Source organism: Moschus berezovskii, chromosome 5, assembly GCF_049115385.1.
Source record: "Moschus berezovskii isolate FMDL1 chromosome 5, NW_MosBer_1.0, whole genome shotgun sequence".
Classification (NCBI taxonomy): domain Eukaryota; kingdom Metazoa; phylum Chordata; class Mammalia; order Artiodactyla; family Moschidae; genus Moschus; species Moschus berezovskii.
This window is the reverse complement of record NC_142464.1, coordinates 96,886,276-96,912,511: the sequence shown is the minus strand read 5'-3', so window position 1 is coordinate 96,912,511 and position 26,236 is coordinate 96,886,276. Positions and strand designations below refer to the sequence as shown.

Here is a 26,236-nt window from a genome sequence, read left to right as displayed (position 1 = left end):
TCGCAGAGTCGAACATGGCTGAGCAACTAACACACACAAGATGGTTTCTTGTGGCCCTATACAGAATTACAAATTGATTCTGCTAACAAAGACAACAACAACAATAATATACTTATGAAAGTAGTAGGTATAATAAATAGGCAGAAAAAAAGGTTATTTTTTGTTATATTTATTATATAGTTTGAGAATTCTCCTTAAGAAGGAACCAACCTCTGTTTGCTAAAAATAAGATCATAATGGATTTCAGTAGGAGCAAAAACTTCCAATTTGCGGAAAGAGGATGGATTTGCTTGGGGTACCAGAAAACAAAGAGGGAGGAACAGTAAGGGGTTTGGTTACACTGAAATGGTAAGAGATTGTGGCTTAGGTCACCCTTCCCAGAAGAACCTCAAGTAAGTAAACTCAGCAAATATGTGTTGAAAGAGGGTCTTTCTTTGCAATCAGAGAAAGGAGTGAACTTGGTGTTATTGTTATGTATATCATTAGATGTAAAGGAGGCATTCTACAAATGCAGGGAATGAGGGAATCATAAAGTAGTCAGCTTTGGGGAATTTGCTGAAATCATGGAGAAGCTTTGGACTCCCACAAGTCTCTAAGCTATGAGGAAGCGGGACTCAATTGACATCTGTGTTCAATCACTCAGTCATGTCCAACTCTGCGACCCCAGGGTCCTCACCAGGCTCCTCTATCCAAGGGTTTCTCCAGGCAAGGATACTGGAGTGGGTTGCCATTTCCTCCTTCAGGGGATCTTCCCAACCCAGGGATCAAACCTGTGTTCCCTGTGCCTCCTGCATTGGCTGGTGAACCCCTCTACTACTGAGCCATCTGGGAATCCCAGACCCCAGGTGGGAAGAACCCTCTCTCAACTATCCATTCTGCCTGATGATTACAGGGCATGGCTCCATGGGCCACCAGGCCGATTAAGTTCTTGCAACTCAGATGTAACCATAACATCACCCAGCCCTGACACCAAAGGGGAACGTATTTTAGGTTTACCATGTACAGGACACTAGGGGAAATACTTTACTTATATTTTACTTTATGCAAGTAAGGTGCTTTATTTGATTTTCCTGAGGGTAAGTTTCATTTTTGTCTTATTTTCTGTAAATTCCAAGGACTCAGCATAGTGCCTGACATGTAGGATGCTTTATAAGTATTTTCTTAAATTTATTTTCCAAACAATAGAGTATCTGTTATATACTAAGAACTAAGTTTATAATGATAGAACAGTCTTGATTTCTGTCCATATAGATCTTACAGTCCAGTGAGTTAATAAATGAAAGAAAAATATGTATGACATAGATCCTATTGTTATCCTCATTTTACTGAGATATCTCAGGTTCAGTGAGATTAAATAAATTATTGACTCGGAACATGAGAAAGCCAGCAATAATAACCCATTTGTCCACTTCTTAATGTATTACACTTTAAATAAATTATTGACTTGGAACATGAGAAAGCCAGCAATAATAACCCATTTGTCCACTTCTTAATGTATTACACTTGTTCTGTACTACACACTGCCTCCCATTTAAATGAGATTATTTTGGATGCCATTTTTCAACTCAAGAGCTTTCAATATGAAATACTGATCATAAAAAGCCATAACTTGAACAAGTATGTGGCTTTCAAAAGAACTGACATACTTCATTGTAATCAATCAATTTAAAAATGCTCAGAACTTTATTTATAAAATAGAAATATTTGTGATTCTAGTAATTACAGCTCATTCAAGGATCAATTCTACTTTATGTCTTTTATGGAAATCTAAAACTTCTTTCCAGATAACAGTAAAAGAACAGCCGTATATTCACCCCTGTGCCTTCACCCTACCTCTGATTAACCACCATTCTTGAATTGCTTCTTGTTTCAAAAAGGGCTTCTTTTGTTTGATTAGGTTGAAAAGCTTTTTAAGTCATACTGAGAACTTTCTTTGTTCCCAAAACATGACAGTTCTTTCTCCCTCACTCTTCTCTGAAGATCCTAAAAACCATCATTTTAAGAGAAAAAGATGTTCAACAGACACTGATGAAAAGTATCCTTATACAGCTCTTCAGTGTGTGTATTTACTTGTTGTTACCCTCTTCTTCTGGATATGCCATATTCCTGAAATGCCACATTTAGCATCTTATCATTTTACTCTTTTAACATTTATGCATGATTACTATCTTTGCAGTGTACTTTTTTGCTTTTCCATTACCTTTGAAATCTTCTGAAGGTTTTAAAAGGTGAAAATAAGATTATCTCAGTTAAATGATACTGTGGATTTCAAGCAGTGCCTCCAAGAGCACAGCTAAATAGTGAACAACACTTTTGCCCAGTTTAGACTGGGAAAGTATTTCTTTATTCTGTAACTTTCACTATATACAGCCTGTTACTGTGCTTTATGGCTTTCCTCAAATATATTTTTAAGTGTGTTTTTTTTTTGTTTCCATATATATATATATTTTATATATAGTTTTATATAGTTTATATATAGTATATATATAGTTTTTGATATGGGCAAGTTTTAAAATCTTTTTTGAATTTGTTACAAGACTGCTTCTATGTTTTGGTTTTTTGGCTGCAAGGCATGTGGGATCTTAGCTCCCCAACTGGGGATCAAGGGCACCTGCACTGGAAGGCAAAGTCTTAACCATTGAACTACTAGGGTACTTCCTTTGGTTTCCATATATATTTTCTTATATATTTAAGAAAAGCATTACTTTATAATGTAATATTCACCTGTACCTTTTGCTCTGAATTAATTGATCAATCTATAGAAATAATTGTACCTCAAACACAGAGAATCCACAAGAGTTCCTGCTACATTTTCTAATAGTCACAAGGAGGTAAATAGTCATTTTAATTCTTAATACTCATTTTAAAATATCCCATTTAAAGTGCATTGCATGCATGTGTAGTCACTTCAGTTATGTCTGACTTTTCGTGACTCCATGGACTGTAGTCCATCAGTCTCCTTCCTCTATCCATGGGATTCTCCAGGCAAGAATACTGGAGTAGTTTGACATGCTCTCCTCCAGAGGATCTTTGACCCAGGGATGGAGCCCCAATCTCTTAGGTCACCTTTATTAGCAGGTGAGTTCTTTACCACTAGCACCATCTGGGAAGCCCTTAAAGTGGATTCAGTTCAGTTCAGTTCAGTTCAGTCACTCAGTCGTGTCTGGCTCTTTGCGACCCCATGAACAGCAACACACCAGGCCTCCCTGTCCATCACCAACTCCCGGAGTTTACCCAAACTCATGTCCATCGAGTCAGTGATGCCATGAAACTATCTCATCCTCTGTCATCCCCTTCTTCTCCTGCCTTCAATCTTTCCCAGCATTAGGGTCTTTTCAAATGAGTCAGCTCTTCGCATCAGATGACCAAAATATTGGAGTTTCAGCTTCAACATCAGTCCTTCCAATGAACATCCAGGACTTATCTCCTTTAGGATGGACTGGTTGGATCTCCTTGCAATCCAAGGGACTCTCAAGAGTCTTCTCCAACACCACAGTTCAAAAGCATCAGTTTTTCTGCTCTCGGCTGTCTTTATAATTCAACTCTCACATCTATACATGACTACTGGAAAAACCATAGCCTTGTTTTAGTAAATGGTTCATTCATTGAGCCCAGTGTTTTATACTTGTATTAAATAAGATGCAAGGAATGCCACCATTTTATATGGGAACAAGTAAAGGAACTGTAGTTAAAAAAATCAGTCTTTTAATATGGGTGAGATTTTTGTAAGTTGAGATTAGATCATGTATACATTATCCATTGCAATTCCATATATGGAAGATAATTTTTCCAGAAAACATTTCCTGGAAGGATATTTTCTTATAATATTACTCTAAGCCTGCTTTCTTTACCTGATCATTACTCATAATATGCAGAAAGAGTCAGCTCAGGTTGAAGTACAGTTGACCCTTGAACAACATAGGGGTTAGGGGTGCCACCCTTGCAGCAGTCAAAAATCCATGTATAACCTATAGCTGGCCTTCCCTGTTCATGGTTCTTTTGTATCTGCAGTTCTGCTTCTGGGAACCTTCCAACCCTGCATTTATCTAGCACGGTAGTATCTACCATTGACAAACATCCACATATAAGCAGGCCTGTGCAGTTCAAACTCATATTGTTTAAAGGGCCCGTGTAGTTTACTCAGAGGTAAATACTTGAAGAAATTCAAAGTGCCCCTTCACTGTTTTTTCCAGACTTTCCTAGGTTTTGCATTGTTGGTTTGTGAATCCCAGTATTTGTGTAAGAAATGGCAGCACAAATAATGGGGAAAAAATTCTCCCTTTTTTTAACATAAGTTAAAAAGAAGACTGGGGTTTTCCTGGTGACTCAGACGGTAAAGAATCTGCCTGCAACGCAGGAGCCCCAGGTTCGATCCCTGCCTCAGGAAGATCCCTGGAGAAGGGAATGGCAACCCACTCCGTTATTCTTGCCTGGGAAATCCCATGGTCAGAGGAGCCTGGCAGGCTACAGTCCATGGGGTCTCAAAGAGTTGGACATGACTAAGTGACTAACACACACATGGAGAAGACTGACCTCTAAATAGGAATTCTTTAGTTCTGTTCAGTATCTGGCAATGTCAAAGGCCACTCAGAATACAGAGACTGTGGACCTCAGTGGCTCAAGGTGGCAGAGCTGCTGGCAGTGGATCTAGTCACATCAAATGGCAACATGGGATACTTCAAGCATCTGGGGAAGAAAGGTTTACATAGCTTTGGAAAGTGCTGGAACAGAGAGGCAGAGGTAGTCATGCTTGGTGACTGCTGTGTCTTTTCTCTTTAGCAATCTAGGTAGGCCTTTCTAAATTGATGTTTCTGAGCAGGTTTTAATAGCACCTGAGTGGAATTATTCTGCAATCATATGTAATCCGAAATCCTTTTGATATTTTCTATTTTCTTTTCTCATGGCACTTCTTATGTGAATTCACATGGAGTAAAGATGCAAAGGAAGAACCAACTATGATTGTAAATACAGGATTTGCACTGATTATTTGAAAAGATGTCTGCAAAGAGATAGTAATCATTTCATCACCTCGCCTTTCTAAGGGTGATATTTAAAACCTTTCACTACTAATGTGGCATGGGACACAGCAATCAAAACAGACACTGGCATAGGTGCTGAGGCAGCGTGGTGACAGTCCCTTGCTGAACTGGGCATTTCCCTTTTCATTGCCTTTGTGGGTCTGCAACACTCAAGAGGTGGCTGGGACAGCAGTTATTTGCCAGTGTCTCTAAATTGCTGCTAGCAGTTCTGGCAACATAATTGCATAGTCTTTCTCTCGCTTTTTCAATATCTGAATTTCCTGTTTATCCATGCCACTTGGGTGAATGCCACTTAGGAAGAATTCTTACTATTTGACCATTATTCTCCCACACTCGTGTACTTCCCCAATGGCTCAGTCAGTAATGTCTGCCTGCAATGCAGGAGGCATGGGTTTGATCCCTGGGTCGGGAAGATCCCCCAGAGAAGGAAATGGCAACCCACTCCAGTATTCTTGCTTGCCAGTGAACAGAGGATCCAGGCAGGCTACAGTCCATGGGGTCGCAAAGAGTCAGACATGATTCAGCAACTAAACCACCACCATTCCCACACTCACATAGTGTCTTTTCATTAATAAGATGTAGACATTTGGTCATTCAAATATACCGTCCTTGGCAATTCAGTATAAGAAAACATGAAACAATTTATATCCTCAATGGGCATGCTGGCTTTATTCAACAATTTTGAGACGTGGGCCTCGAAAGCAACACTATCCTCGTTTTGCAAATAAGAAAACATACTGTTAGAGCAGAGTTGTTCAATATTAGCAACATGAGCCTTACCTAGATCTAAACTAGTTAGAAGTGCACTTTTCAGGCCCTGCCTGAGATCTACTGGATCAGAAACTCTGAAGATAGGACCAAGTGGTCTGTTCTAACAAGCCCTCCAGGTGAATCTAATAGACTCTTATGCTTGGCATGCACTGTCTTAGAAGTTCAGTGACTCAGGCCTTCAGTGAGGTTCAGTCAGGGCTCAGGTCAGGGACCTCTTCACCTTACCCTTCTGCCTGCATGATAAGAGGCATTTATCCAGTGTCCAAGCTAATTTGAAATAACTGTGTATAGTCAGTGTTGGGGTTATGATAGATACCATCTAGCATAGTACAGAAACTGACCAATTTAAATATCAAGCAGAAGAGTGAAAAAAAGAACTGTATTCTTCTACTTACGTGTGTGTAAATATCTTTTTTTCTGATATGTGACATTGTAAATGAAATTTCCGTTCCGTTCTGTTCGGTCGCTCAGTCGTGTCCGACTGTTTGCGACCCCGTGGACTGTAACCTACCAGGCTTCTCCGTCCATGGGATTCTCCAGGCAAGAATACTGGAGTGGGTTACCGTTTTCTTCTCCAGGGGATCTTCCCAACCCAGGGATCGAACCCGGGTCTCCCGCATTGGAGGCAGACGCTTTACTTAAAATGTTTACCCTTTGGTGTTTTACCTATATTGACAGTTATAGCACTTACATGTAACGTGTTAAATTTATTTGAGTATGTATATTTAAAATTTTCAAATTCTAATGGATTTTTAAAAAATAGGACTCTAATGGTCCTCTTTTCATGTTTATCTTAAACTCATCTCTTCTGCATTTATATTGCTTCTGTGTCTCTGATGTATGACATTTTACATCTTTTCTTCTCTCATCATGGAAATTGATATCTAGTTTTGCAACTTTCCCCTTGTCACCTATATTTTTTCACTTATAGAATTTTATGTCACATAATGTCTTTATCAAAGCTCTGGACTCTTTTTCAGTTTACTTTTTGGAGGCATAGAGAGACTTTTGGCAAAATTCATGATGAATTGTTATTTTTTCTTCTTTGGAATGAAACAGCCCTTTCACTGAAATATATTTTAATTTAGTTATCCCTGTCAAATTTTCAGTTTTTCCCCATCCCCTATCTTTGGTTAATTATTTGATAATTTCCCAGTAGAAAGTATGTTTTTTCACAGACACAAATCCTTATCCTGCCATGCAAGTTCCTGCCTGCTGTGAATCACTGCCTAATTATCATTCTTTAGATCTTGGTTGTATGTTACTTTTTTTGGAAGCCTTTCCTGACCCTGAAGGCTGGGTCAGGTCAACCATCATATGTCTTTTGGAGTACTTCCTGTTCCCAGCTCTCCTTATAGTCATATCTCTATGCACTTACTTGCTTGAGCTCTGTCTTTTCCATCAAAACTTTTGAAGGGCCAGGAATCTCTGTTTTACTCATTATTTTCTTTTTAGCACCTGGCAGAGTGCTAAGCACGTAGTAGGTACTCAAGAAATATTTGTGGTGTTGAATGGACTGAACTCCCAGAAACACATTGGCTGCTCAGGAGCAATTCCTTATACTAAAGTCAAGTTTGGGGAACCATTTGCTAACACACAGGGATGAAATAGAGTATTTACTCAGGGTCACCAGAGGCCAGTTACTGAGTCACAGTTGTGGGACAGAAAGACAGTGCCTAGCACAAAGTCTGAAGGGTGATATAGTGCTATAAATAGAAGAAAGGTAAGCACTGGTAATAAAATGGGTAGCCAGGAAGGTTTAGATCAATAAGAAATATATGAGGAAACATTTCAGGGCTAGCAGCTCAGAATTATGACTATAAAAACAGTCTCCTTTCATGCAGTAACCTGTGGGATCTGGGAAGAGTTTCTTAAGATAATAGTGAAGAATCAGAACAATAAAGCTTAAGAAATGACTTTTGGGATTTCTTAGAAATACCTACGTTCATTTAGAGGTATTAACTGCTTTATCAAGGGCAAGAGGTTTAAAAGATTATAACTACTAGAATTAAGGGTGCTGTTGAGAGTATTTCTTTGCTAGCTTTTTCTGTTGTCATTTTTTTTGATGTCATAGGAACAGGTTCCAAATTTAAAAATAAATTCCTTTCACAGCATTTTAAACCAAGCAACTATGCAAAAATATAATCAGTCACCTCATTCTCTTGAAATATATAACTGAAAGAGCAATAAATAATCCACCAATGTGGACAGGATGGAAGAAACAGAAGTGGAAGAAAATTTAGTGTAAGGAAAAAATATAAAAAATCTATTTATAGAAACGTTTATTTTCATATTGCCTAGTTAATAATTAGTGACATCTTTTACTTTCCTCTATTTATAACTTCCTTCTTCCTCCTGCCACATGAAATTATCCAATTTTAAATAATTTCATATGTATAATAATTCTAGTACAGTCCTGAAGGAGATAATCCCTTGTGACTGGTTTTCTTTGCCTCTGGGTTAGCTGCTTAATGCTAAAAACAACTCAGCTTGAATGACTCAAAGCATAGCAAGAAAATAATAATAAAAAATTCTATACCAGAGAAAAGGAACTTTTCCCAAACATGGAGTAGAACAAATAGGCTGCCACACCATTTTTCAATTAAATAAATATGTTTTAAATTTTGTCACATGAAGAAAATATAGAATGACTTAATTACAAAGGTTGCACTTTTTCTTCATATTGCTAAAGTAGTCATAGCTTTGACTTTTAGATTTGTTTTCTAGATTCATTATAACATGTTCTATGTTGGGAAGTGAAGAAATGGGCAATGTGCTTATTCTAGTATATTTCTCACTAAGCTGTGGAGAAAATAATTAGTGTCTGCATGAATTTCCCACAGCATTTTTTATTTTTCTAGAATGCCTGTTTCCAGACCAAGACCTAGAATATTATCAGCATCCAGACACTTCCCTTCACTATTTTAACTTAAAAGTACTATAAATTATTTTTGCCTGATTTTGAACTTTAAATGAACAAGATCATAGAATAGGTAGTTTTTGTGTCTGGCTGTGTACAGCTATGTTTCATTCATCCTTATGGTAGTATTTTCCACTGCATGACAATACCACATTTTATGCATTTTATTGTTAATGGACTGAGTTGTGTCCATTTGGGGTCTATCCTAAGCAAGACTACTATGAACATTCTTATACATATTATTTGGCACACATACATATATGTTTCTGGTGGGTTTATACTTAGAAGTGTAATTTCTGTGTCATCTCTTCAGATTTAGTAGGTATTTCCAGGTTTCAGAGTAGCTATATAAATATATGTTATCACCAGAAAGTGTACGGAATGTCTAATTGTGCCACAACCTCATCAACATTTTGTGTTGTTGTTGTTATAATTTTAGTCATTCTGGACGTGTGTAGTGATGTTTCATTCTGGTTTTTATTAACTATTCCTTAATAACTAGTAGGATTGAGCATCTTATCATAAGCTTATTGATTTTTTGGATTCACTTTACTTAATTGCCTATTTAAGTCTCTTCCCCTTTTTTGCATTGGAATGCCTGCTTTTGTTATTGATTTGTAGCGAAGGAATTCTTTATGCACATCTGAATACTTTTTCATGTATATTTGTGTATATATGTATATATCTCTCTATATATCTTTTCTTGCACCGTGGCTTATTTTTCACTTCCTAGGGATCTTTTGGTGAACCGATGTTAAGACTGAATTTAGCTAAAGTTTCCTATAGTTAACACTTTTCATGACCTCTTTCTTTTTATTTATTGATGGTTCTGGGTCTTTGTTGCTGTGCACGGGCTTTCTCTAGTTGAGGCAAGCAGGGGCTGCTCTCTAGTTGAGGTGCACAAGCTTCTCATTGCGGTGGCTTCTCTTATTGCAGAGCATGAGTTCTAGGGCATGCAGACTCAGTAGCTGCCGTCCCTGGGCTCTAGAGCACAGGCTCCATGGTTGTGGCGCACAGGCCTAGTTGCTCCATGGCATATGGGAACCTCCTGGATCAGGAATTGAACCTGAGTCCCTTGCATTGGCAGGTGTACTTCATCACTGAGCTGCCAGGGAAACCCTTTCATGACCTCTTAATCTTTGCCTGTTCCAAAGTTATAAGGGTAGTTGATGTTTTCATGTAAATACTTTCTCATTTTTTTCTTTTGTATTTGGATCTACAAACCATCTACTTTAAATTTTTGTGTTTGACATGAGGTATTGCTCAGGATTCGTTCTTTTCCCCATGTGGATATCCAGGTGACCTTCCATCTATTAACGTAAAGGCTGTTCTTTCCCACGTTAACTAATATTTCAGGTGACCATATTGTATGAGGCTGTTCTAGACTTTCCATTCTCTCCCATTGGCCTCTTTGTCAGCCTTTGCATCAACATCACACTGTTTTCACCAGTTTATATTTCTACTAGATTTTGATAAATGGGGGTATAAGTTGTTCAAATCTGTGCCACTTTTAAAGATTGCTGTGGCTGTTTTCTGCCCTTTGAATTTCCATGAAATGTTTTTTAAAAATTACCCTTCTAGCTTCCACAAAAAATACTGAAATTGCAGTTGGCATTGTGCTAAATCTATAAATCAGTTTTGTGGAGAACGGGCATCTTTTTAACAATGAGTCTTCTAAACTATGAATGGTTTATACTTTTAAAAGATTAATTAACTTAATTAGGTTTTCTTATTTTCTTTCAATATTTTATTCTTTTCATTTTTTAAATATTTCATATCTTTCGAAAGATATAGTCCTAGTTAGTCGATGTTTTTTGATGCTATTATAATTTCTATCTTTAAAACAATTTTGTGTGTTTCTGAAATATTGAAACATAATTTTTATAATGAATATATCCATCTTCCTTCCTAAATTCAGCTATTAATTATTATACTTTGTCCATAGAATCCTTTAAGTTTCTGGATAGGTTTTTAATTAAATTTCCTTAACAGGGGTAGTACAATTTGTATTTTCTCTTTCTTCGTGTATCATTTTTAAAGTTGTGTTTTTCAAGGAATTTGTTTATATCTTATAAATTTTAAAATTTATTGGCATAAAGTTGTTCATGTTATCTTCTTATGTTTAAAGTTGTTAAGGATCTGTAATGGTATTCCCCTTTTCACTTTTTATATTTGTATTTGCCTCTCTCTAATCTGTATGAAAGTCTTCTAATGTTATGTTATTTTTCCACAGATTTAATTTTTGGCTGTGTTGATTTTTTAAATTTATATTTGTTACTATTTTATTTCCACTTTTAATAATTTTATCTAGTTAAGTAACTTAATTTTTTTCCTTTTCTAACTTTCTGAGTTGAATATTAGGAAGTTGATAGTCACTGTTTCTTCTTTTCCTAATCTAGGCATCCAAGGCTATAAATTTTCCCTTTAAGCAAGGCCTTATATGCATTCCACAAGTTCTACTATGCTATCATTCAGTTTAAAATATTTTCTGGCTTCCACTATGATGTCTTTGTAAATATATGTTTTGTGAGTGTATTGCTTTATGTTCATGTACGAAGATTTTCTAATTGTCTTTTTGCTTTTGGTTTCTTGCTTAATTCTATTATAGTGGAAGAGCATTGAATGATTTGTTTTCTGAAATATGTTTAGACTGGTTTTATGGCCCAGCGTAAAATGTTATGGTCCAACAATAGACAAATGTTCCACGATCAGTTGAAAAGAATGTGAATTCTGTCATTGTTGGATACAGTGCTGTTTGTTACCAAGTCATATTTGTTGGCTGTTTTGTTCATATCATCTAGAAATGTACTGTTTTTCTAAATCTGTTTGCTCTTTAGTTTGTGTTGGTTTTTTAAAACTACCCATCATGATTAAAGGTATTTTTTTCTCATTTTAATTCAGTCAGTTTTTGCTTTATATACTGTAAAGCTATTAATATATAATATATTGCATGCTAATTTAAAATTGCTATATCTTCTTAGTAGATTGAGTTTTAAAAATCTTGTAAATACTCTCTTTATTTTAATAAGGGTTTCCCTGGTGGCTCAGACAGTAACAAATCTGCCTGCAATGCAGGAGACCAAAGTTTGATCTCTGAGTCGGGAAGATACCCTGGAGAAGGGAATGGCTATGCACTCCAGTGTTCTTGCCTGGAGAATTCCATGGACAGAGGAGCCTGGCAGGCTATATTCCATGGGGTCTCAAAGAGTTGAACATGACTGAGTGACTAATATTTCACTTCACTTTTCTTATTTATAGGTCTTTGGGATACAGTACTCTTCAAGGCCCCAAAGTGAAAATATAATATGTTTAAATAGGTGTGCTTATCACGCTTTGTGCCATCAAAAAATTTAAGTACTATGAGAGGAAGAAAATTCTTGAATGGAGTTTCCCATGTTGGTAGCTTTGGCGTTGGGAGTGTAATGATAGAACTTATGATGTTCACTTTAGAGGGAATTTGCTTTACATGTCCTCATACCATAAAATTCATGAATACTTATTAGCAAAGGATCACTAATTTTATCACATGTTGTGTATCTTATTTGTCATATTGAATTTGTTTTTCCCCACATGTCATTTGTAAGATAAAACCAGTATTCAGTACATTAATTTTTGTACACTAGTTATTGGTTCAGTTCTTGGTGTGTTCATTTATATAAAATGTGAGTACCTTCCATGTTTCAGGAGCTTTGAATATTAGAAGATAAAATAATCTCTCTTTAAGATACTTTCCTGTCATATACCAAAATATTGATGTCATAAATATACCAATCGCTGATAATCCATGATGATAGAAACATCACTTTAGACATGGTGCTCTTGTGCAGTGGGCACAGCCTGAAAGATGGTGTACAATGGTCCTGGTGTATAATGCACACTCCTTGGCTTCAGAGAGCTCCCAATGCAGCCAAAGAATAGTCACAAGTGAAACTATAATGCAACTGTATTATGCATATAATAAAGATATGCATAAAGAGTGTGGGCAGCATAAGTGACATTGTAATATGGAGGTGTGGGAAGTGTTTCCAAGGAGAGGTTGTCAAGTATGAGTAAAGTATTTAGAAATACAAGGAAGGGGAATTCAATGAGAGTAATTTTCCAGCTGTGCTGGAAATCTCTCATTTCTCCAGCTGATAACCTGTTCTCCTCATGACAACACAGCTGTGTGTACCTTTAGGCAATTATGAGGTCATATCTGGTAGATATTAGCTTCTGAAACAGTTTTGTTTGTATATGGTAGAAGACAATATTGCCCTGAGCATTCTTGCTCCCACAAGTATGAAATACTTGAACCATCAGTTACTGAATGCCTCCTTATGTGCCAGGATTCCCAGGTGACACAGTAGTAAAGAATCCACCTGCCAGCGCAAGAGCCACAGGAGTTGTGAGTTCAATCCCTGGGTCAGGAAGATGCCCTGGAGGAGGAAATCACAGCCTACTCCAGTATTCCTGCCAAGAAAATCCCATGGACAGAGGAGCCTGCAGGCTATTCTCCATGGAGTCACAAAGAATAGGATAAGACTGAGCAGGCATACACCTTATCTCCTTAGGTGCCAGGCTTTGTGTTGTATAGGTCCTGTAGATGCAAACAGTAGTAAATCCATGGTCAATTCCTCAACAACTTTACCGAACTAGTAGGAGAGCCAAAACAGAAGAGAAATCTAAGATACTGTAGAGAAAGTATAAGATACATGTACCTGTAAAGTGCTGTTGTACAAAAGGAATCTTTGAAGAGATGATTTAGTGGTTTATACTTAAATAAGCATTCATATTCTTAAGATTCAGTTGAACCGAAGTCTGCTTTTCTGTCCATTTGTTTTCGAGTAGAATTTATTGATTTTTTTTCTATTTATGATAGTACAGTGAGAGGAAAAATAAAACAAAAAAAGGAAATTCTTTTTAGTATGTATCCTTTCAATGTCTTTTTCTATTTATGTGCACATACAGTATGGTCTGTGTTTTGAATTTGGAATTTTTCATGCTTTTTGGTGTCCTGTAGTCACTGGTGCATCACAGTGGACTTAATGACCACTAGGTTCCTTGACTTTTAATGTCCTTGCCCAAATTTCATGGTGTTGGTCAAACTCTTCTTATGTAAAATAACATTTCTGAAGTGTTAAAAGCATAGCTATTTTTTTAATTTGTGTTGCAGATTTTTTAAGAAGTCTGTTTTATACCCTTAAACTGTGCTTTTTTTTTTTTCTCCTTTAACCTACAGAAGTTCAAAACTGGATAGCCCTCAAAAAAGTAGGCTAGAACAATGATTAAGAGGATTGACTCTGGAGCTAGACTTCCTGAGTTCAAACACCAGCCCTTCTGCTTAATTATGTGACACTAGGCAAGTGCATCAGTGCCTCATCTTCAGTTCAGTTCAGTCACTCTGTCGTGTCCGACTCTTTGCAACCCCATGGACTGCAGCACGCCAGGCTTCCCTGTCTGTCACCAACTCCTGGAGTTTGCTCAAACTCATGTACATTGAGTCGATGATGCCATCCAAACATCTCATCCTCTGTCGTCCCCTTCTTCTGCCTTCAATCTCTCCCAACATCAGGGTCTTTTCCAATGAGTCAGTTCTTCGCTTCAGGTGGCCAAAGCATTGGAGTTTCAGCTTCAGCATCAGTCCTTCCAATGAACACTCAGGACTGATCTCCTTTAGGATGGACTGGTTGGATCTCCTTGCAGTCCAAGGGACTCTCAAGAGTCTTCTGCAACACCACATTCAAAAGCATCAGTTATTCGGTGCTCAGCTTTCTTTATAGTCCAGTTCTCATATCCATACATGACTACTAGAAAAACCATAGCTTTGACTCGATGGACCTTTGTCAGTCAAGTAATGTCTCTGCTTTTGAATATGCTGTCTATGTTGGTCATAGCTTTTCTTCCAAGGAGCAAGCATCTTTTAATTGCATGGCTGCAGTCATAATCCAAAAAGAGTCACCGTTTCCATTGTTTCCGCATCTATATGCCATAAAGTGATGGGACTGGATGCCATGATCTTAGTTTTCTGAATGTTGAATTTTAAGCCAACTTTTTCACTCTCCTCTTTCACTTTCATCAAGAGGCTCTGCAGTTCTTTGCTTTCTGCCATAAAGGTGGTATCATCTGCATATCTGAGGTTATTGATATTGATATTAATATTTTCTCATCTGTAAAATGGAAATAATAATATCTATTCCACAGGATTACTGTGAGTATTAATTAATATATTAAAGTTCTTACAATGGTGCCTAGAGCAGAGTAAGTATTAATTTTGTTGTCAATAAGATGTTTACTAAATAAGAAACCATAATAGAGGTTCTCTTTTATTGCAGTAAATATAGTATATGTTGTTTTATACCATAGAAGCATAACAGAGATACTTATTAGTATTTACAATTAAAGTATATTTTGAAAGAATAGTTCAGTTGGTAAATTGATTATTTTATCTATCACCCAAACTAGTTATGGTCACATAAAGAAAAGCCATCACATTTTTAATATAAACAGATCAAACAGAAAATGATTAGTTCACAACATAGTATATAGAGCAATGTACCATAAACATAAGCTACAAGCTGGAATCAAGATAGGTGGCAGAAACATCAACAGCCTCAGATGCAGATGATACCACTCTAATGGCAGAAAGCTAAGAGGAACTAATGTACCTCTTGATGAGGGTGAAGGATGAGAGTGAAAGAGCTGGCTTAAGACTAAACATTAAAAAAGCTAAGATCATGGCATCCAGTCCTGTTACTGCATGGCAGATAGAAGGGAAAAAGGTAGAAGTAGTGACAGATTTCCTCTTCTTGGGCTCCAAAATCACTGCAGGTGGTGACTGCAGCCATGAAGTCAGAAGATTATTGCTTCTTGGCAAGAAAGCAATGACAAACCTAGACAGTGTGTTAAAAAGCAGAGACATAACTCTCCTAAAAAAGGTCTATATAGTCAAGGCTATGGTCTTCCCAGTGGTCACGTACGGTGGTGAGAGCTGGACTGTAAAGAAGGCAGAATGCCAAAGAATTGATGCCTTCGAACTGTGGTGCTGGAGAAGACTCCCAAGAGTCCCTTGGACAGCAAGGAGATCAAACCAGTCAATCTTAAGGGAGATCAACCCTGATTATTCACTGGAAGGACTGATGCTGAAGCTGAAGCTTCAGTGTTTTTGGTCATCTGATGCGAACAGATGACTCATTGGAATAGTCCCTGATGCTGGAAAAGATGGAGGGCTGAAGGAAAAGTGAGTGTCAGAGGATAAGATGGCTGGATGACATCACTGATGCAATGAACATGAACTTGGGCAAACTCCGAAAGATGGTGAGGGACAGGGAGGCCCGGCATGCTGTAGTCCATGGGGTCACAAGGAGTCGGACACACCTAGGTGACTGAACAACAGCAACAAACATAAACATGTGCCCAAGCCTCCTGATTCGGGATCTACTGGAGTGCTTCTTAAAATGCAGATTTTAGGGCCCGGTGTAGACTTCGTGTGCAGTTAAATATCGGGGCAGAGACCCTAAGAATTAGGTGATTCTTATGCACACAGCATGCTATAGAGCAATTGTGTTTCTTTTTTTTTTTCTCTTAAGGTTAGCTCGAATGACAGATGGTTTAATTTAAAGACCTATAAAGTATACTAAAGTAGTACCCCTCATACATAAATACCAAAGTAGTTTATATCATGTCAGGAACATAGAGGAGAAGTCTTTTGAAGAATGATCTCATAGGCATTCTTTGGCAAAAATATTGCAAATGTCCTCTAATACTCTAGCTGGGCTTACATTAACCTGACATTCTACCCCCTGGGAAGTAAATTTTGTGGCTTGATTTAAAGTGTTTTTTTTTTTTTTTTATCAAGTCACTTTTTTGGGAGGGGAGAAAGCAGTCTTTGTGGGTGGCCTTTTGCCACTCTTGCATAAATTATTTTGCTTTGATGTAGATTTCTACATTACTTCCTTCATGATGTTTTCCAGAGTTTTTTATTCCCAGACTTGTGTCAAATACGTGTTGGTATATGAGAGATTTAATTTCTATTTAAATCTTTTTGTTTTTTATTTTTTTGTGATTTTTTCCCTGGACTATAGTATATGTGGAGTAAAGTTTTCAAGCCTAAGTTTTCAGCTCAATGAATTTTTACAAATGTAATCACCATGAAATTCAAGTTATCGAATGACTCCAGCATCACCAAAGCTTACCTTGTACCATCTCCTAGTCAGTAACCCACCAAAGTCAATCACCATTCTGAATTCTATCAACACAGTATAATTTTGGCCTCTTGTGAAATTAATATATATAATATAAATTGAATTATAACGCTATTCTTTTTTGTCTGATTTCTTTAACTTAAAATTATGTCTATGCGGTTAGTTCATGTTACTGTGTGCAGTAGCAATTTGTTCTTTTTTTTACATTTATAAAATAGTTTTATTGAGGTGCAGTTAAGATGCTGAACACATTTACATTTAAATGTTCAATTTTATAAATTTAGATATAGGAATATACTCATGAAACTACCACTGCAGTCAAGATAATGAACATACCCATCAGCTGCAAAAATTCATTCTTACAAATTTGCTTGTTTTGAAATCTAGTTGATTTACAATGTTGTGTTAGTTTCTGGCATACAGCAAGATGATTCAGCTATATATGCATTCTTTTCCATTATAGTTTCTTATAAGATATTGAATATTGATATTATAAGGTATTGAATATAGTTCCTTGTGCTATACAGGACCTTATTGTTTATCTGTTTCATATATAGTAGTTTGTATCTATTAATCCCAAACTTCTAATTTATACCTCACCTCCTCTTTCCCTTTTGGTAGCCATAAATTTGTTTCCTATGTCTGTGAGTCTATTTCTGTTTGGTAAATAAGTTCATTTGTACCGTATTTTAAATTCCATAAGTAAGTGATATTATACAATGTTTGTCTTTCTCTGATATATTTCACTTAGTATAATAATCTTTAGGTCCTTCTATGTTAATGTATATGGCATTATTTCATTATTTTTTAATGGTTGAATAGTATTACATCATCTATACCACATCTTTATCTATTCATCTGTTGATGGACATTTAGGTTGCTTCCATGTCTTGGCTATTCTAAGTAGTGCTGCAGTGAACATTGGGGTGCATGTATCGTTTCAAATTATAGGTTTCTCTGGCTATATGCCCAGGAGTCAGATTGCTGGATCATATGACAACTCTTGTTTTTTAAAGAAACTTCATACTGTTTTCCATAGTGGCTATACCAATTTACATTCCTGCTAACAGTGTAGGAAGTTTCACTTTTCAGTTTGTCCTTTTTAATTGCTTTATACTATTCCCTTGTACAATTTAGCATGATATAGTCATCCTAGCTGGGCTTCCCTGGTGACTTAGATGGTAAAGAATCCACCTGAAATGCAGGAGACCCAGGTTCAATCCCTGGATTGGGAAAATCCCCTGGAGAAGGACATAGCAATGCACTCCAGCCGTCTTACCTGGAGAATCCTATGGACAGAGGAGCCTGGTGGATTACAGTCTGTGGGATCACAGAGTCAGACACGACTGAGCGACTACCACATATACACATTCATCATATGTGTTTTCAGTTTTAACTATTATAAATAGCTATGAATATTGTTTGTGTATTATGGTGGGTGTTTACATGCACTTGTTTCTGCTTGGTGTTTCCATAGTAGAATTACCATGTCTTGGGGTATGCATGTGTTCAACTCTAGTAGATAATACTAAAGGTTTGCAAAATAGTGTACCACTGTACCTTCCAACCTGCAGTAGACGAGAGTTCTAGTTGATCCAAATCCCACTCAATGCTTGATTTTGTCAAGTTTTATTTTCTAGTTTTAGTGTTTGTGGTAGGTATGTTTTGCTGCTGCTGCTGCTGCTGCTGCTGCTAAGTCGCTTCAGTCGTGTCCGACTCTGTGCGACCCCATAGACAGCAGCCCACCAGGCTCCGCCGTCCCTGGGATTCTCCAGGCAAGAACACTGGAGTGGGTTGCCATGTTTTACTTGACTTTAATTTGTTTTTTCTGATGTTTTAACAAGATTGAGAACATTTACATATATCTGTAGGCTATTAGACTTATTTTTGTGAAGTGCACATTTAAGAATACATTTAAAAACTGGACATTTGTCTTGTTCTTAATGTTCTGTAGGTGTACTTATGTACTCTGGATATGTTTTGCATATATTTTCTCCAACTCTGTGGCTCAATGTCTTTTAAGTATTAATGTTTCAATGTAGAGATCTGGCACATCTTATTATATTTTTTTCCTAAGAATTTGAGTCTTTATACTCTTTTTTTTTGTTTGTTTTAAAACAACAGTATGATACATATTTTTATTGTATGCCATATATACTCTTTTAAATAAGATTTTTTTCTAATTTTTTGTTGATAAATTTCATTTGTTTTTGTTTGCTGCTAATATATAAAATTCAAGTATATGTATTATATTATGGGGTGCCATTTCCTTCTCCAGGGGATCTTCCCTACCCAGTGATTGAACCCATGTCTCCTGCATTGGCAGGTGGATTCTTTACCACTGAGCCCTCAGGGAAGCCCCGTTTAATTATATTCCTTCTCGCACATGTAGGACTTCTCTCCAGGTTTGTTTTTTTTCTCTTTTTGTAAAAATATATTTGATATGGAAGATCATCTTTTTAAACATATATTTCATCTGTTATTTATTTATTGGCTGTTCTCGGTCTTCGTTGCATTGCACAGGCTTTCTCTAGTTTCGGCAAGCAGGGACTACTCTCTAGTTGCTGTGTTCAGGTTTCTCATTGTGGTGGCTTCTCTTGTTGCTGAGCGTACACTGGAGGCACTCGGGCCTCAGTAGTTGTAGTTGTGGGTTCAGTAGTTTTGGTTCTCGGGCTTAGTTGCTCCATAACATGTGGAATTTTCCCGGACCAGGGATCGAACCAGTGACCCCTGCATTGCAAATCAGATTCTTAACCATTGAACCACCAGGAAAGCCCCAGTTTTTATTTGATGATTTCACTTCTAGTACCATTAGAAACTTCAGTAACAATTAGTGATGGTTTTCTTTTCCATTAGTCTGCTTTTTGTGCATTGATGCATTATGATCGATCTAAGTCCTCATTTTCTCTAAACTCAAATTACTTACCCACTGATTTGTTTACTCACTTATTTAACAGACATTTATTGTTTCAGGTTCATTGGACTACTTTTTAGCACATTTCCCCACCCATTTAAAAATGTGGATACAATCATTAATTTTCAGGTGTCATTTTTGGTCACAAAAGTATCATTCAAGAGCATTTATTTATGTCACTCTGTCTACATTACCATGGAATCAATATAATGAAGTGTTCCAAAGCAAATAGGTTAAAGATGCACTAACTTTTTTTTTTTTTGGAGAATTCAGGTTTATTAAACTGGTTAGCCCAAAGGAGTTAGCATTCCAAGGTCTGAGCCCTGAACAAAGGGATTACAGAGTTTTTATAGACAGACTGTACTGGGCAACACTAGGTGCTAATAGGCTGGCTTATTTATTTATTTTATTTTTTTTCAGTTGAATCATTTATTCCTTTTTTTAATATAAATGTATTTATTTTAATTGGAGGCTAATTACAATATTGTATTGGTTTTGCATGCATTGACATGAATCCGCCATGGGTGTACACATGTTCCCCATCCTGAACCCCCTCCCATTTCCCTCCCCATACCATCCCTCTGGGTCATCCCAGTGCACCAGCCCCGAGCATCCTGTATCATGCATCAAACCTGGACTGACGATTCGTTTCACATATGATAATGTACATGTTTCAATGCCATTCTCCCAAATCATCCCACCCTCGCCCTCTCCCACAGAGTCCAAAAGTCTGTTCTATACATCTGTGTTTCTTTGCACTAACTCTAATATATTATATGCTTCTTACATGAATACAATTGTTATTAATAACAAATACTATGTAGTATATGCCTAGTTTTCAGCCTTGTTGTTAAAGTTACGTGCTCTGGTGAGTTATATTATCTGTGACCATTCTTTGCTTTACCAAGAACTTATTCAGACTTTCATCAAACAAGAGGAAAAATATAGCACATGACGTTACCCTTGAACATTATTTTTTCTTTTTTGAACTTTTGGCTTTAAGGATGTTAGTAGAAAGTCATCTGGGACCACTAAATATGTTGATTAGAGTCAGATGAGAGGATCCTCAAACAGGGCAGGCTTTGATCAATTCCTTTAAGGATTTTTAAAAATATTCTTTTATTCAGGTGAACAGCATTCTAGGCTGATGAAATAAGAAAAATGGCAAAAATGAGTAGACTGTGTGATGGCAAATAATTATGTTAACCCTTCTGGAGAAGAATTTAAAGTAGGCTACAAAAGAGGTGTGTAGTTTAGGTAGTGAAATATTTGCATGCATGTACATGCTCAGTCCCTCAGTCATAGCTGACTCTTTGTGACCCCATAGGTCACAGAGTCTACCCACCAGGCTCCTCTGTCCATAGGATTTCCCAGGCAAGGATACTGGAATGGGTTACCATTTCCTTCTCCAGTCGATCTTCCTGACCCAGGGATCAAATCCACGTCTCCTGCATCTATTTGGCCAGTGACAAAAGGTTTAGATTTAATGAAGAAAGGAAATTTGCACTAAGTACTCTTGAAGTAACACTTAAGGAAGACAACTTAAGTGGCTGAACATAGGATGAGTATGGACTCAAAACAGTGAAAGAGAAGACACAGTCCAATATACATAGAACACAGAATATGACATTGGAGTCTGAAGTGCTGACAGAATGGCAAATCTAAGAATACTGTGTAGCAAGAATTATCAGAATTTGGCAATGACTTGATGAGGCAAGCAAAGTAAAAATGACCTCAGGGTTTTGATTGCCTGAATAGGAAGTATTGAATACAGGAAGATTACTGAAGAATGCATTATGTTAGGATAAGTTGCCGATTTGAGAATAATAATAATGAGAAGGCATCGGAGCAGAATGTAGAAATGTCTTGTAACTCAGTATATGTAGCTCAAGGATTAAAAACTTAGTAAAACTCAATGACTGAATGATTTGTCCAAGGGAATATGTATAAAAAAACAAAGGGCCTTGCTTGGGTGATTCTCAGCCAATTGGAGACAAGCATAGCATCCAGCAAAGGACCTCCTAAAGAGATATATGGAGAAGTTAAAAGTAGAGAGGAATTAAATGTTTAGTTGAAGACTGCATCAGTAAAGAGAATATGGGCTGATGCACTCGATTGAAGGAAATGAAATTGGTTAGAAAGGAAGACAATTAGAGACAAAGGGAAATAAATCCTAATTTGACTCAGGTCAGCTTCTGTAAAGAAGCAGCTATAGTGACTGTACCCTGGAGTGGAAAAGGATAAGGATGGGTAGCTACAGGTTGGGGAATGAACGTTATTACACTGAAAACTGTACAAAGGTAAAATGTACTTCCAGGAATGTTTTGTGTAAACAAATGCCTGAACTAGGTCAAAGGGTTTATAAAATATTGCTTAAGAACACCTATCACATAACAGATGGGCTCCCCAGGTGTCGCTAATGGTAAAGATCTCGTTTGTTCAATGCAGGAGGCATAGAGACACAAGTTCGATTCAGGGGTCAGGAAGATCCCCTGGAGGAGGGCATGAAAACCCACTCCAGCATTCTTGCCTGGAGATTCCCAAGGACAAAGGAGCCTGACAGGTTACAGCCCATAGGGCTGCAGAGTCGGACACAACTGAAGCAACTTAGCATGCCGGCACATCATGTAATCGGTGCTCAGCAGAAGTTTGTTAAATGAATGGGTCCTCTCTCATCCCTGTCTTGTACACATCCTGTAGCTTTCTGTCATGTACCAACAGGGACCCTAGTGAAACAGTTAAATGGAGATGTAAGCCAGGGGCCTTATTGTAAGCAGTTCCTAAGGGATATGGGAGAGAAAAATAGAGGTATTAGGCAAACTCCCCAAAAGTACAGACTCACAGAAGGAAAATTTCTAGAGGCAGAAGGGATCTTGCGGGTCACTGAATAGCCCCACCCTCTGATTACACAGCTTTGGATGTGAGGCCCAGTTTTGTTAAATAACTTACCATCTATGTGTCAAGGTTCCATTCCAGGAAATTGAAACCACACCAGCTATTTTAAGCATGAAAGGATTTAATATAAAGAATTAAGCGCGCCTTTAGATTCTTGGAAGGACTGGAAGAGTGACCATTTAGGCTTGGGCTGCAGGACTAGTTCTCAGAACGAGGCAGCTGATTGGTCCACCTGGGCAGCTGCTATTGCTGCTCCAGTCAGGAAGGGGAGAAGGAGCGAGCTACCCCTGGACCTGTTGACTCCAAGAAGTTGCTACCAAAGGTGCTGTCTGAGGATAACAAACTGGCAGTACTGCGACCGTACTTGGCTCAGCATCTACACAGCTGGCAACCGGACCTAGGATGTTACTATAGAAAACCCCAGTCCCCACAGTGTCTCCCCAACAACACTTGCCACTTCTGAGTTCAAATCTTACCTGAGTACATCTAATTGGCCTAACCAAAGGCTCACCTGGGAGCCTAGAGGCAAGCACACTGGGACTCACAGCTTCTGCAGGAGTATACAACCCAAGGATGCTGGAATGGATGTCCACTGTCACATCATCAGCCTTATGCCCCTATGTCTCCAACTCGGAAAGTACTTCACTAGCGAGAACACGGGAGGCTTGGCTTGCAGTCCCACTGTTTCCATAAAATCTATGTGTACACAAGAGAATTATGGAGATTCAGCTCTCCTTCTAGAAATCACCTTCTGATGTTGAGAGACCTCAAAGCAGGGAAGCCACTTAATTTGTTTAAATAGGGCCACATTTGAAAATGGAGAGAAAAAATTACTCGTATTTATGCCAGGATAATTAGCACAATGGAGCAGGGCATGGCAACTTACTCTGATATTCTTGCTTGGAGAATCCCATTGGAGATTGGAGGCTGGCAGACTACAGTCCATAGGGTTACAAAGAGTCAGACACCACTGAAGTGACTTAGGACTCATGCACGCAACAGGCATGATACAGAACTGTTCCCAAGAAAATAAACTCCAAGCCTATCTGCAAAATATGTAAGCTTCTTCATGATCTCGCTTCAACCTCCATCAGTGACCACATCTGTCAACACAAGTCTTCCCTTTACTTTTTGCTCTGTCCTCTTTAAAGGGCTGTTCCCCAAGGGTATCAGTACTGTTCAGGTCTTCTACACACACTGTCTTTGCCTGGAATGGCTCTCAGTGTATCTCCACATATCTTATTTCTGCGCATCTTTCAAAATCCAGCACTGCTGTCACCTCCTCTGTTGAAATGTCCTCAGATTCTTCCAGGTTACATGCTTTACCTTGTATGAAAGTATCTGTTAATATTTCTTTCCTATTAAGCTGTAACCACCTCAATAACAGAAACTGGGTTTATTCATTCTTTATCCCTAGAAACCAGATCAGATTCTATGTGGAAAAAGTGCTCAAGAAATGTTTGGAAATAGATGGATGGACGGAATTAAGGCAGAGAGGAAAGAAATAGGGAATGAAGCAAACAAGGAACTGAAAGAAAGGATGTGGAGGGAGGGAAAATGAGAGCAGGAGGTAATGAGCCTTTTCTAGTGATTCTAACATTTTTCATTTGTGAGGATTATCCTCACATTACCAATCTATGAAAGGTGAAAAGGTGAAAGTGAAGTCGCTCAGTCATGTCCAACTCTTTGTGACCCCATGGACTGTAGCCTACCAGGCTTCTCAGTCCATGGGATTTTCCAGGCAAGAGTACCAGAGTGGGTTGCCATTTCCTTCTCCAGGGGATCTTCCCAACCCAGGTATTGTACCTGGGTCTCCCGCATTGCAGGCAGATGCTTTACCCTCTGAGCCACCAGGGAAAGGTCTTTCAAATTACTGAATGAATTGAGATGAAATCTGTTCACACTCACTTTGAAACAGACTTGCTGCCAGTGGTCTGATTTCCCATCTGATACTTAAAGAAATTATCAGCATATATTGACTTTGATGACAATTCATTGATCAGTGATTTCATCCCATCCATGTTAATCTATCCAATATGTTATTCCTAAATTTTAGTTGAACATATAAATGTTTAGATTTCTTGCACTCAAACTGCAAAAAGACCTTTAAAATCTAGAAAGACAAATTTAGATACAATCAATACTAGTTTGTACATCAATGAATCTTTCTTGTCTCTCTCTCTCCCTCTTTTTTTTTTTTTTTTCAGTTATCTCAAGATGATTTCTTTCTTGTGTGAGTAGTTTCATCTTGCTTGTTGTGGCCCTTTTGTTGATTTTAAGGGATGGCCCACAATGAACCTGATTTATAGAATGTATTTCTTGCCTTCGCTTCTGTAACATGACTTCCTGAAGTTCACCCCCGATTTTCTATCAGCTAAATTTGATTTTTTTTTTAAAAAAAAGGCTAGCTTTTAAGTCTCTGGAAAACTCAGTGCAAAATATTTTCAGTGGCTGTTTCAAACATTGTATTCTTTGGACTGTAAAGTGATACCTATGTTTGCTAAGGTTTTAATTTTTTGAACTTGCTCCATGTTTGTGTTAAGTAATAAGCAGATTTGCAAGGGAAGGGTGCTACTCTTGGAAGACAGTTTCTTTCTTGTTTACAGCATAGGCCTCTTGGCTTAGCCAGCTTGTAATGAACAAAGAAATTCACACTGTTTTATGAGAAAGATGAATAGACTTTTTTTTTTTTGAGATTTACTGAATAGTGCTCAGTCTTCAACTCCTCTCCCTTCATATGACACTATATGTGAAAGGACATAGTCCAGAATATTTAATATCTCATAAAAGTACGATTTTTTTATTAAAAGAGTATTGTCAGGGTTACATTGAACATGTTACTACTACCACCTAACTTCCATAAATCCAACTAAATGTGTAAGGAAATTTTACTTAGAAAACTGTAACTTCTAGCAGTATCAGATTAGTAGGATGCAGTATCTTCCAAAGTTAAACTATGATTTTTAACTGAATAAGAGCAACAGAAGACACAAACTAGGAAACAGATTACTAATAGAGAATTTCATGATATAAAAGGCATAAATAACTTGGGATATTTTTATTATAAACCATATTTATATGAAATATAAATTTAACTGTTACCATCCTTTTCGGAGAACTTTACAGCCTAAGAATAGTTTATTAAAGAAAAGGGAAGGAAAATTAGTGACTATAGCAAGAAGGGTATAGATGGTTTATCTCTCAGGGTTCTTTTATTTTCAGTTATAGGAACTAACATCAAACTGTCTTTGGCAAGAATTGTTTTCCAAAGTAGTAAGAGAAGAATATCATGTGGTAGTATTGTTTAATGACTCACAAAACTGAAAACTCAAGATTTAAAGAATGGTTGAATCCAGAGTCTCAATGACATCACTGGAATATGACTATTGTCTCCATTAATAATCTTCACTTTCTTCTTGTGCTAAATTTAAACCAACAGCTCTCCCATGCTCACCCCAGCACCTTCATTGCTACATTCTGCCAGTTTATAAGCCCAGAAGAGAGACCTTCTCTTTCC

The 26,236-nt window shown here is 37.5% G+C and overlaps 1 protein-coding gene across 1 annotated transcript in view; it reads left to right on the top strand.

Moving 5' to 3' along the window:
• Positions 1-26,236, top strand: part of ADAMTS3 (ADAM metallopeptidase with thrombospondin type 1 motif 3) — a 279,556-nt gene that overhangs the window by 172,045 nt on the left and 81,275 nt on the right. The gene's annotated exons all lie outside the window — the stretch shown is intronic.